This window comes from Denticeps clupeoides, chromosome 9 (genome assembly GCF_900700375.1).
Source record: "Denticeps clupeoides chromosome 9, fDenClu1.1, whole genome shotgun sequence".
NCBI lineage: Eukaryota > Metazoa > Chordata > Actinopteri > Clupeiformes > Denticipitidae > Denticeps > Denticeps clupeoides.
In genome coordinates, this window is record NC_041715.1 from 4,359,323 (window position 1) to 4,371,141 (window position 11,819).

Consider the following 11,819-nt stretch of genomic DNA (forward strand, 5'->3'; position numbering starts at 1 on the left):
TCTCGTGTAGGCCTGCACAGAATGCCAGCACTGTCACGAAGAGCTTCAAGGGGCTGCCAACCACTGCAAACTTGCTTTTAAAATGTTGCCTGAAAGCTGAAAGCTGGCTGAGATGAAATGAGATGAGATGAAAAGGCAGAACTGAGGATAAAGCGCGGTCTTTCTTGCAGCCTGGCAGGACTGTGCTACATAATATTAACGTATTGGTCAACCATGAGAGCATTTTTTGGTTTCTTTTCAAAAAATACGCCTGAAATAGTGGCCTCATCTGTCATTCAGGGTCCATGCATTAAAGGGAATACAGACACACAGCACCAGTTACAATATAGTGAAAGTGAGAAGGCCACTGTGTTGCCAGATTGGTTAAAAAAAAAATTACACCGTTTGGAAAACTATGTTGCATAAATGAAAAGCACATCCATGCAACTTAATTTAAATAAATTAAGAAAACTAATTAAGAAAATTAATGAGTTCATTTAAATTATGTTTAAAAAAAAAAAGTCCTACCTTACCTCATCTCCATGAAATGTGAAATAAAGTACTTTTCAGTATGCAAACAAGAAGTTTTCTACAAATTGGGTCAACATAGTATGATTTACTAATAAGAAGAGCATTACATGCTATTTTCATTTAGCAGATGCTAAACTTAGAGATGAGATGATATTTTAGTTACAGGGACAGACCCCCTGGAGAGATTCTGTGCTCAAGTGTCTTGCTCAGCGACACAATGTCAGTAAGTGGGGATCGAACCCGAGACTCTAGGTCACAGAGACTCTTGGTTACACCACTACACCACAACCAACAGTGTGTCTATAAACACCTGATGTGTGAATTGCTGTTGTTGCAGCCTGGGACAGCGGCGCACGGCAAGCATAACCCCGAGCATTCATGGCAACAGCACGTATATTTAGCCCCCACTGGTCCTGTCACATCTGTCACCCAATCTCAGAATGCTCAGCCTCAACAGAGTCTCAGAAAAATACTCTAAATATAACTGTCTCAAGTGACAAAAGAGCAGCCACAGGACAGGGGGGGAAAAAAGCCTGCGCACTTCCACTGAAGATCTGCATGTGGCTCCCGGTTTGCAAACAACAAAGTCAAAAAGTTGTATTGCACCCCTCCATGTACAAATACAGTCATTTCTGACTTTGCTGCACAATCAAAGCTGCATATGTGTGTGTGTGTGTGTCACAGTCCTGTTGTGTCAGACTCTTTGTAATGCAATGCATCTGGAGAGTGGGTTTTGTGTTGACATGTACTCCGTGTTCAGGGATACGGAATCCAGCGGATATCAGGCGACTGCATGATGGTGCATGGATTTCCGAGTCGGCCTTGAGGCACACCTGCGTCGGCCAGAAATCTACAGAGAGTCTGTGACGTCTGTTGCTGGAAATCTATCGTTGAAAGTGAGACAATTATCTTTGAGGTAATTGATAAGTGATTAAAGGTACAGATGCAGAATATAAAACAACCCAAGCGTTCTTACTGACTCATTTATTAAAGTCATTAAAAGCCATGTGTGAATAGCTTGTCAGATTGAACTTTTTTGGCCTAAACCGCCACTCGGCTTGTGTGTTTTTTTTTAGCTACGTCCTCGAGCCGGGTGGTGAAACGTCTTGACAATTTCGTCTCTCTGGCGGGGGGCAGCGCAGTTTGTACCATGCTGTGTTGGCAGCCGGAACTACTCATTACCCCCCATCCCTCCAGCCAGACCCCCCTGTTCCTGATGAATAAATGCAAGCCTGACGCGTGACAGCAGACGATGTGCGGTTGTCGGTGTGTTGGGCTGTCTGGGCTGTGTGACAGATGTAAGAGTGATTGGACCATACGGCTTTTACCCAGAATGCTCCCTTGGTCCCTTAAAAAGTCCACCAATCACCCTCTGAGGTTTCAGTTTGTCTCTTTTTCATGGCATGACGTCAATTCCAAAGGTGCAATGTTTTCGAGACAATTCTTGCATGATTATTTAATCAATTAACTTAATAACAGGCATCTTTCATCACAAGCAACAGTAATTTTATTTGACTTAGCTCTCCTCTGCCAAAGGCGAGTGTGGAATGTCACTAATGCCAATAAATCCACTGTGATGGCCAGGCAGACGCTATACTGCCACCTTGTGGCCATTACACCTTCAATCCTGTTGCTTTTTCAGTGGGGAAGTGAGCTGAGGAAACGAGGAATTGTCTGAAATCAGACCAAATACCGTTATGCATTCATATGATCTTATTCTTATATTTTAGTGCATCTCGGTGTGAATGGCCATAAGTTATTTATGAGGGTGTAACAATCTTCTAATGTGCACCCTAGGCATTGAACATGCTGAGCAACATGCAACCCTCGCATCCAATCTGGTGCACTATGACCCTCTGTGGATTAAAGACTTGGGCAGAAACTGAACACCCTGAAAGTTATTGCTGCATGATACAGATCCATCCTACTCGCTTGACCTGCTCCGCTCTGAACCCGTACGACACTGTCTGAATAGTGGAGTAGGGAGAAACTGCTCCAAATTTGACTTGCAGTAGAGGATGTCAGTGTACCGGAGCAACTCAAAAACTTGCTGCCTTAAAATAATTCTTATCACTAGTTGGCCTTTTTTGAATAATTTGTCTTTGATTATTATTATAATTATATATTAGAATTTAAGATACTGGATTTCTTACCGCATTTATTAAATATGTACATGCTATGTATTTTGTACATTATGGAGGCATAATTTGTATGTTATAGAGCTATGTATATAGCAAACAAGGTAAAAGTTGGGGACTTTACTGATGAAGCGAGACTTCTTGTTTGCTCTTGTCATCTTGCTTTCTGGATTTACATTTTCTGGACCAAGATTTTGCTGTGTGATGCCACTGTATGACATGCAACATCAGTTCTTGGCCCCTGTTTTTCCATGAGCTTGAGAACCTCCTCAGCACATAGGATGCTGAAACAGAGGCTGTTTCTCCTCTTTGTTGCACGCCTTTTTCATTTCAGGTCTGACAACAGCACCTGTTCTCACTAACGCCCTCTTTACTGCTGCGCTACTCAGACCATCGATACACGGAAATGTGCCGGCAAGAACCGTCCATCTGCTGAAGGAGGAAAAAACACTCCATGCCACCAATCTGCACCACTGATTCTGGGCGTATGCTGTGCTCAGATTTACAGACAAGTTGTCAGTAAAACCAAAAACATTGAGATTTCTGTCACGACCACGTGCTGACGGAGGACGGAAGCGCAGAGACGGGACATACTGAACAAAGGGATTTATTCAAAAACACAAACCAAATGGCACGAGGGCCAAAAACAAAGGAAAACAAACCAAAAGAAAGCTGCAGGCGTGGGGCACAAGGCCAGGGACAATAACCCCAAAAAAACACAAAGGTAAGGGAAACGTCCACATTAATGCAGCCCGCACCGTCTGGTGGCAAAAAGTTCCTCATAACAGGGCTCTAACCGTGGACATCTAACCAGCCACACCTGTCCGTGGTTAGAGCCTTGCTGTCAGGCAATTTCTGGTTTTCAAGGTGCTCCTTGTACAGATCTATCCTTTCAGGCAGTGGCAGGTTTGAAGAAAATGACCAAAAAAAAAAATCAAATGAGCAGTATCAAAAATAAATGTATAGCCCAAAAACGATGAAGTATGTCTCAATGGGTTTTTACCACCAGCGCCAGTCAAAAAGTCTGGACACACCGACTCTATTAAGGCTTTGGCGGCCTTGAATTTTTCAGATTCAGGCCAGATTCAAATAATTCGGATCTGCGCAAATGCAACTCCAGACATGAACAGACAAATCGGATTCCATATGTCATTAAAGGGAGACAATGTGCATGATACACATTTATGCACTTTAGGTGGTCGTGGCCTAGTGGTTAAGACACTCGCCAGAGTCACAGGTTCAAACACCACTTACTACAATTGTGTCAGTGAGAAAGACATTTAACCCCGAGTGTCTCCAGGGAGGGACTGTCCCTGTCACTCCTTTTTCTAAGTCGATCTGGATAAGGGCGTCTGATAAATAACGTAAAAATACCTTTGCTGGTCTCGAGCAATGCGCACGGGCAATGACAGGCCTGCCTCTCCTTTTCTGCGTCGTCCACGCCTTTCATGCATGCACAGGATCTCCAAAAAAAATGTAACCTAGTGAGGCATATCAGATTATCTTTAAAAGTAGAATGTCAAAATTTCAGTACAATGCAGACATTCGGCTACTCCCACGCAGCCAATCGCAGAGTCACTAGAGGGAAAAAATGGAAACGTGCCATCATTAAGGTCGTGCCATCGTCGCCTGTCCTGTAGCTTGCCGTTCGGGGAGTTCCTTCATTACAACTCGTCAGTAATTACACGAGGAAACGTCTTTCAGCTCGGATGCTGCGATTCAGCATGAGGCCGTGGGCTTGGAGAAAACTTTTCATTAAAAGGCCATTAATAAGCGAACGGCAAGGGAAGGGTCGCCGTTAGGCAATTTTAAATTACCGCAGCGCTTAAGACCCTGGAAAGTTCGGAAATGAAGGCACTTGCACCGTTTTTGTATAAGCTTCCGCTCAGTAATGGGGAAAAAATTGAACCTGTCCGAATCCGAGGCCTTTTACAATAGCGCTTTCTTCCACGGCCGCGCCGAGGGTGAGCGCCTGATGGCGGTGAGCGGAGACAGATACGGCTGCGCCTTTCCTTCATAATTAGGATGGCTGTTACGACCGCCCTTAATCCCGGGTTGTTCAGGAGCTGGACAGCTCGAGACAAGTCTAACTCCTCCACGGCCAGATGTACGCGATTCAGGGCTAATTAAAGATGGCCGACCAAACGTGACCCCCCTCCCCCCCAACATTCCTTTTATCTCACCCTCTGAGCAGAGCAGAAAAGACAAATTGCTGTGGCAAAAGAGGGATTTAGGGGACGACTTGAGGAAGGTGTGGATCGCACACCGGCAGCCATGATGGGACAGTGGAGTTGCACGCTCACAATTCGAAAGACATAAATAAATTCTGAAATGTTCTGATTGCTCATTGACTAAGGAATCAAGTTATTCTGGGATAATTCTTGAGTATTTTGCATCTGCATTTTAGTTATGATTTATTTTTGAAGCCTTTTAACATTAGCAAATGTCTTCCTGGTTTACAGAAATGCACAGAGACAATCAAGTAGTGACTGCTTGCTAGTTATCTATATTAACTAACTACCCATCCATATTTTATTAGAAAGCAATGTTTCTGGGAATATATTATTGAACCCCCCCAACCTGGCAACACAAGGTTCTTTGTCCCTTTCTTCTGTTCATTTGTTCACAGGACATCAGCGGACATCTCAAACCCGAAGTCTCAGGACCACGCCCCCTATCAGAAAGAACATGCACATAGATTTTTAGCACTTTTACTTGAGAAATCTGATTGGCCAATTCATGACAACCATGAACACTTCCTGAACACAACACGTTATAAAGTGTTATTAAGCTTTAGATATGAGTATATGGGCTCCATTATAAATACATTTAGGCACAAACAAGCACAACCCATATAAAGCTTCCTTCCAAGTGAAGAAGAGGTGTTTATAATCTGAGCAAAATCTGATAAGCAACCTGATGAAAAGGGCTAAGGGAAATCTGACTCCATCAGATCAGGGGATTTTCATACTGCAAACACCCAGCACTGCGTTACTGCTAATGCCTAGAACATCAAAGAAATCGAATTAAAACCTTATGGATCTTATGAAATGAAACCAGAAGCACATCTTCATAGAACCTTCCTACCGTCCTCAGACACACATTCACTTAACCTCCTTTTCCGCCCCTAATTCTTCTGAGGACAGTTCATTTCATTCAATAAATTGATGTTTCAGATGACGCCCCTTGCAGAGGCAAGCCCGTACCTGACTGGTGCTCATATCGCTTTTAAATAAATCTTTCATGCAACATGCTGTTAATGTTTCTTTAATTGTAATTACTGCCTCCTGTTCTCCTGCTGTCGCCTTTCATTAGGTCAGATACTGGCAGGATTACAGAACAATGTAACAAGATCGGGCGGCCATTCCATTCTGAATCCCCGCTTCAATAAAAAGGGCTTCGTCCCCAGATATCATTAGGATGGGGGTAAAATTTGGCAGTGAAATTATCTGCTGTCATCTTATCAACGCTGCCAAGGCAAAAAAAAAAAAAAGTTGCAGTATTCAGTGTCATATATGGAAGCACCATTAGATGGTGCTGTCCAATGGTGAGGAAATACGTTACCTTGATTATCAGGGTCATTTATAAGGGCCTTTGGATGTTATATTGCCTTCTATTATTCTAGACATGTGTTCCTGGTACACTTAATGAAGAAACAAGAAATCATGCACAGTCTTTATTTAAATGTTCTCAAATGATAAATTACAAGACATTAGTATGTTGCTAAAATAATGTTCTGAACAATTATAGGATATTTCCATGGTTTGCTGGCAAAAGTGTACATAATATTCAACACAGCATCTAGATTCACAATGTTACCACTATTCCAGCATGTAAGATCTTAAATTGGAACGATACACACAGTTGTGTGAAGAATATGCAGTGAATGCATGATTGATGTAATGTGAAACCAGATTTAAAGGCATGAGTGTTACAAAGAAGCATGAAAGACAGGATGATCTTTCAGGATTCCCGTGAAGATAGTACTGCTTTTTTGGAAGATGGCCTTGGATTTGCCCCATGGCCCTGCTTGTCACACTGATCCAGAATGCAAAAATCTACCATAATCAAACGGCATCTCTTCCCTAAGCCGTGTTGTACTTCCTGAGTGATTTGGATCACAGAAATGTCTTCAATTATGTCCAAAGCTCGACACTTCAAAACGCATTGTCGGTCACACACAAGCCACATCCACTTTTATGAAAACAAAAATGCCATAACCAAGATAATATTCACCTTGATTTAACTTTTTTGTGAGTAGGTTGCCGCCATATTTAAAGAGCAATAATTTGTTCAAGTAAATTGCTGTTTAATAACAAAGAGAAAGAAGCTTTTTATGTTTCGTATCTTTTAACACCGCTGTACTGAACTACGCTGGAGCGAACTACAAAACTGTGATATGTATTGAATCAGGGTTTTTGCATACTGTTACTCTCCTATTCTTTACAGAAATACATAGCATCTCACTTGAAAGAAATTCTAATTCTACTAAAAAGCCCAGACGCCTATACTCACCGTCCGGCCGCCTGGGAGCATGATCGTGTAGGATGACCTCCTGCTCCTCCTGCTCGGCCCTGTCCGGCCTCCACTCACTGAGGCAGTAGGCTGAGCTGAGCTCAAGGAAAGTAAAAGGAGGTCTTGTATCCTACCACAACACAGAGGTACATTTCCTGATTGAATTTCCTTCGCGGATTTAAAAAAGAAGACGCAGAGATGCCATCACCTCGCCGGGGAAACCGGGGCCAGCTTGTGTTGTAGGTGACTACTGTGTTGCTGCTGCTGAAGAACGTCAAGGTGATGAGGGACAAAAAACGGCCCGATCTACGACGAAGTAAAGCCCTGAAGGGGGGAAAAAGTCTATTTCAGTATCCGGTTCTGCTTGCTGTAGAGGTGGTGACACAGGGACACTCGATAGCCTTCAGGAAAAGGGATGTATAATTTAGTGCGGGTCAGTAGAACGAGAGTAACTCAACGCTCCCTCTCAGGACCGCTCATGTTACACTATTGATGACGGGCATTCAAGGCTTTCCCCTGCCTGCCACATCAGAGGGACAAATTTAACTTTTCCATCTACTTTTATGGAAGGGGGTACGGGATCCTCACACGGCTGGTCATAAAAAAAAAGATTCGCCCTACAACATGATGGATTAGGACAGTGATCATTTTTCTGCGTCATGTATGCAATATAGATATAAAAAGTGTACACACTTTGTAAAATTTTTTTGACCATAGTCAATTATTGACTTGTAACCTGTACAATTTTATAAAAAAAAAAAACAATAAGCTGCCTGCAAAAGTCTGCACAACTAATACTTTGCTGGAGCACCGTTGGATTGAATTGGAGCGTTCAGGCTTATAGAGGAGGAGGCTGTTAGCACAGACTATACCAGTTGTACCATTAAAACCTGTATAAACACCTGCAAACCTGTAATAACAGTCATACACAGGGAGATTATCCACATCACGAAGCATACACAAAATGATAACTTCCATAAATACAATAGAATTACATTTCATTGCATTCATGCTGTGGGCTTAAGGGCCAGTGTCCAACCGAAATGGCTTTATGAAAGTAATTTTATGTGTTAAGTAATCATAGATGGCATTATTGTCAATTCAGTTTGCTCTGCACATCTAAATTTTGTCTGTTGTAATATGGCTCTGTGCAACTTTTAATCTTGGAAACACAGCATTTAGTATTTCAGATTTTTGTATAGGACGTACGTTAAAAACCCATCTGTCATTCAAAATCCACATACAAATAAAACTGCGTTTACTAAATATTTATGCAAATTTGTAAATTAAACGTTTCGTGGTGATCCCATGCTGGGCAGAAACTGCACCATTCTTCAAGTCAAGCGGCATCAAGATAAAACCTCACTTTTCAGTGCTGTGGTGCCTCATGTCATTGCCTGCTTGACAGACTCTTGCAGGTGACAGGGCTTTGCGACCTCTGACTGACATCATCATGTTTGGTTTGCTCCCATTTTCATCATCACAGTTTACCCACGGCAAGGAAAATGCAATTCCTTACTCAAGGCATTTGCATAAATGCTGCAAATCCCGAATCACAAGGCTTTTCAAACACACACAGAGAGCCAGAGCAGAACATCGTTTTTAGGTCATGTTTACATAAGGCACATCAATAATTAATAAATAAAGAATACATGGAAGACGTGCTTTGAACCAACACGTTGAGCGACAGACACGGGAGCCTTTATTGTATTTTTTTTCAATTCAAATCCACACCACTTGGCTTCAGAATGAAATCTGACAGAAATACTGTGACGTGTGTGACATGCTGTGAGATGTGTCGTGAATTAATGTGATTTGCCCTTATCATATGTCGCTGAAATTTAACTGACAGTCTCTTTTGAGCATTAATGATGAGGAGCAGATGAACAGTCCAATGAATGCTAAATCTGGTCAAATCATTCTGCACGCTTCCATTGTTGAACAATAGCATCGCGGAGCAGTGTGTGGGGATGGTGCTTCGCTCAGTGGCACCTCGGCGGATCGGGATTCGAACCGGCAACCTTCCGATTGCAGGGCCGCTTCTTTAACCACTAGGCCCAAACCACTGACCCAGAATCATCATTTACAGTAAAACCATGCTCAGGATCAGCTGATGATTGTGTTGTTTCTGAAATTAGGCTGAGCCAGAACAGATCAGGGAATTTAAATGTCCGGTTATTTGGTGATTATGTCCCAATTAAATTAGCAAATTCATCAGGATAGCAGGTGAAATGAAAATGAGTGATTGCGACGCGAACTTTGTTTTGTTTTGTACACTCTCTGTTTGTCTACTGAAATGACTTAAATGCCACAGAATTTGCATAATAGGTGCTTTTGTGTTCATGTTGCCTGAAAAAAAAATTGGTGCAAAAAATGAAGGTGACATCGCTGCTCTAAGTGGCACTTTTCTCTGCAATGAACGGTTCCTTTTTTTTGTGATCGGTAAAGCGGTAGTATGTAATTAAGTTGCCCACTTAAAACCTGCCGAGCCCACTCCACATCTCCACGCAAGGCCTTCTAACAGAACTCACAGAGAGTTCATACCATGTGTTCCCTCATCTAGAAATAAAAACGTTCAGAGCAATGTACTCATGATCAGCCATATTTGTTAGCACTACAATGTGCAAGGGCCATTTGATACCAAAACATCCCAACTCTATGATCCAGTATGATCCATTTAAAAGGTTATGGATTATACTTGTCTTAGATTTTTCTTAATATTAGTTATTTAAATGTTTTAAATTATTTATATCAGTGTATGTGGGACTTTTAGAGCTTATGAAATGCTATACATGGCAATGGATTAAAGTCATCAGACGTTTCAATTAGCTTACACTAGAAAGGTTGCGAGTAAACCTGATTTTTTTAGCATTTAATGCATTTTTCACGGTGGTAGTAGCCTAGTGGGTAACACACTCGCCTATGAACCAGAAGACCAGGTTCAAATCCCACTTACTACCATTGTGTCCCTGAGCAAGACACGTAACCCTGAGTGTCTCCAGGGTGGACTGTCCCTGTAACTACTGATTGTACGGCGCTCTGGATAAGGACGTCTGGTAAATGCTGTAAATGTAAATGTTATCAGATGTCCTTATACAGAGCGGCTTACAATCATTAGTGAAAGGGACAGTCCCCCTGGAGACACTCAGGGTTACCATTCACACAGTGGTAGTAAGGGGGGTTTGAACCTGTGACTTTGTAGTTACCTTTGTGTTTCATAGGTGGGAGTGAGACCCACTAGGCTACTAGCACCCTGTTTACTGATTAGATAATAATCTTATTTCTTGCTTTTAACCATCACCCTTGGTGAGCAGTGGGCAGCCATGACAGGCGCCCGGGGAGCAGTGTGTGGGGACGATGCCTTGATCAAGGGGACCTCAGTTGCAGGTTGGCACTTCAGGAATTGAAACGGCAACCTTCCGATTACGAGTCCATTTCCTTATACAAAAATTCCTGTGAAAAGGGGTTGAAAGTAAATGGTGCAAAGAAGGATCCTCCGATCAAGTCTGGCTCATGAACACACTGGTGCCAATCAAATCTCTGAACAGATTTGTTTTACCGTCCTGTAGACCTCTGCCATTATGGGTTTTTAATAGGTTAATAGTCTTTGCATTCTTCGAGGCGTCATGTAATAGATCTGCGCTTGCTTTGTGGTTTATTTTCCACTAGATGTCAGCATAATAACATAGAAACATTTCACCATGAAGATTTAAACCAGGCCACCAGATGTCGCTGTAATAAACGTCAAACGACGTCACTGGCTGCTTGAGTCTCAAAGGTTAGAGAATCGCTTATGAATCGCTTATAATATATTTATATATAATGATCACATATTAATAAATCTAAAAAATAATTGACAGGTCCATTGGCTTTAAGGGCCTTTCATGCAAATTTCGAAAATGCAGCTGTGGACGTCAGCCATGTTCCTGTAGATGGTGACATATTGCCAGAAGGTTTTATTTATGAAGGCAATTTATCAGTAAAAGCAAATAGCCTTAAAGTCACTGCAATAAAGAGTCTATGAAGCTTATTGTCAGTTTATTTGGATTCATTAAGTCATTTCTTGTTGGATATTTGGAACTTTCTATGATATAAGTCTCTGCTCTTTAGTGTAACCCCAGTCTCCTTATGTTGTAATCAGACAGATCGTGAAGATGCAAGATACATTTTGAGGGCAAAGGCCAAGTGGACAACTGATGTGTTAAACTGCCAGTCTTCTGCCTCACATTACTTACACATCAAAAAAAAAAAAAAAAAAAAAGAACAAAAGTTTCCATGTTACATTATTTTAACTGCGTTTTTGTTCTTTTAGGTTTGATTGATTGTTAAGCATAGGATTAATCGATGGTACTTGTTTCATTAATCATCTTGAGATTACAAGAAAATACAGCTGGTCAGTGGTCTTTCACATGTTTCTAGTCCGTTCATGATCATAATTTATTTACATTGATGGAGAAGTACAAATAATAATAATTAAAAAAAATAATAATGCATTTCAGATGTATTTAATAATGCAATATGTTCAGAGACTCCTTTTTATGTATGTAACAGAATATGTAGTGAATACTATTTTGGCCAATCTTGTTTACATGTTTATATGCATAAAAGTGTTAGTCAGTATTGAAACTAATCTTCCCGACAGTAACTCTGAAATAG

General features: G+C 41.6%; 1 protein-coding gene across 2 annotated transcripts in view; it reads right to left on the reverse strand.

Moving 5' to 3' along the window:
• The window catches only part of xirp2b (xin actin binding repeat containing 2b), a 42,967-nt gene extending 35,735 nt beyond the window's left edge, over positions 1-7,232 (reverse strand). For both annotated transcript variants that reach the window (XM_028991191.1, XM_028991190.1), the window contains exon 1: positions 7,164-7,232. The gene's annotated coding sequence lies outside the window, so the exon portion shown is untranslated. The remainder of the gene's footprint in view (positions 1-7,163) is intronic.
• Positions 7,233-11,819: the final 4,587 nt, after the last annotated feature.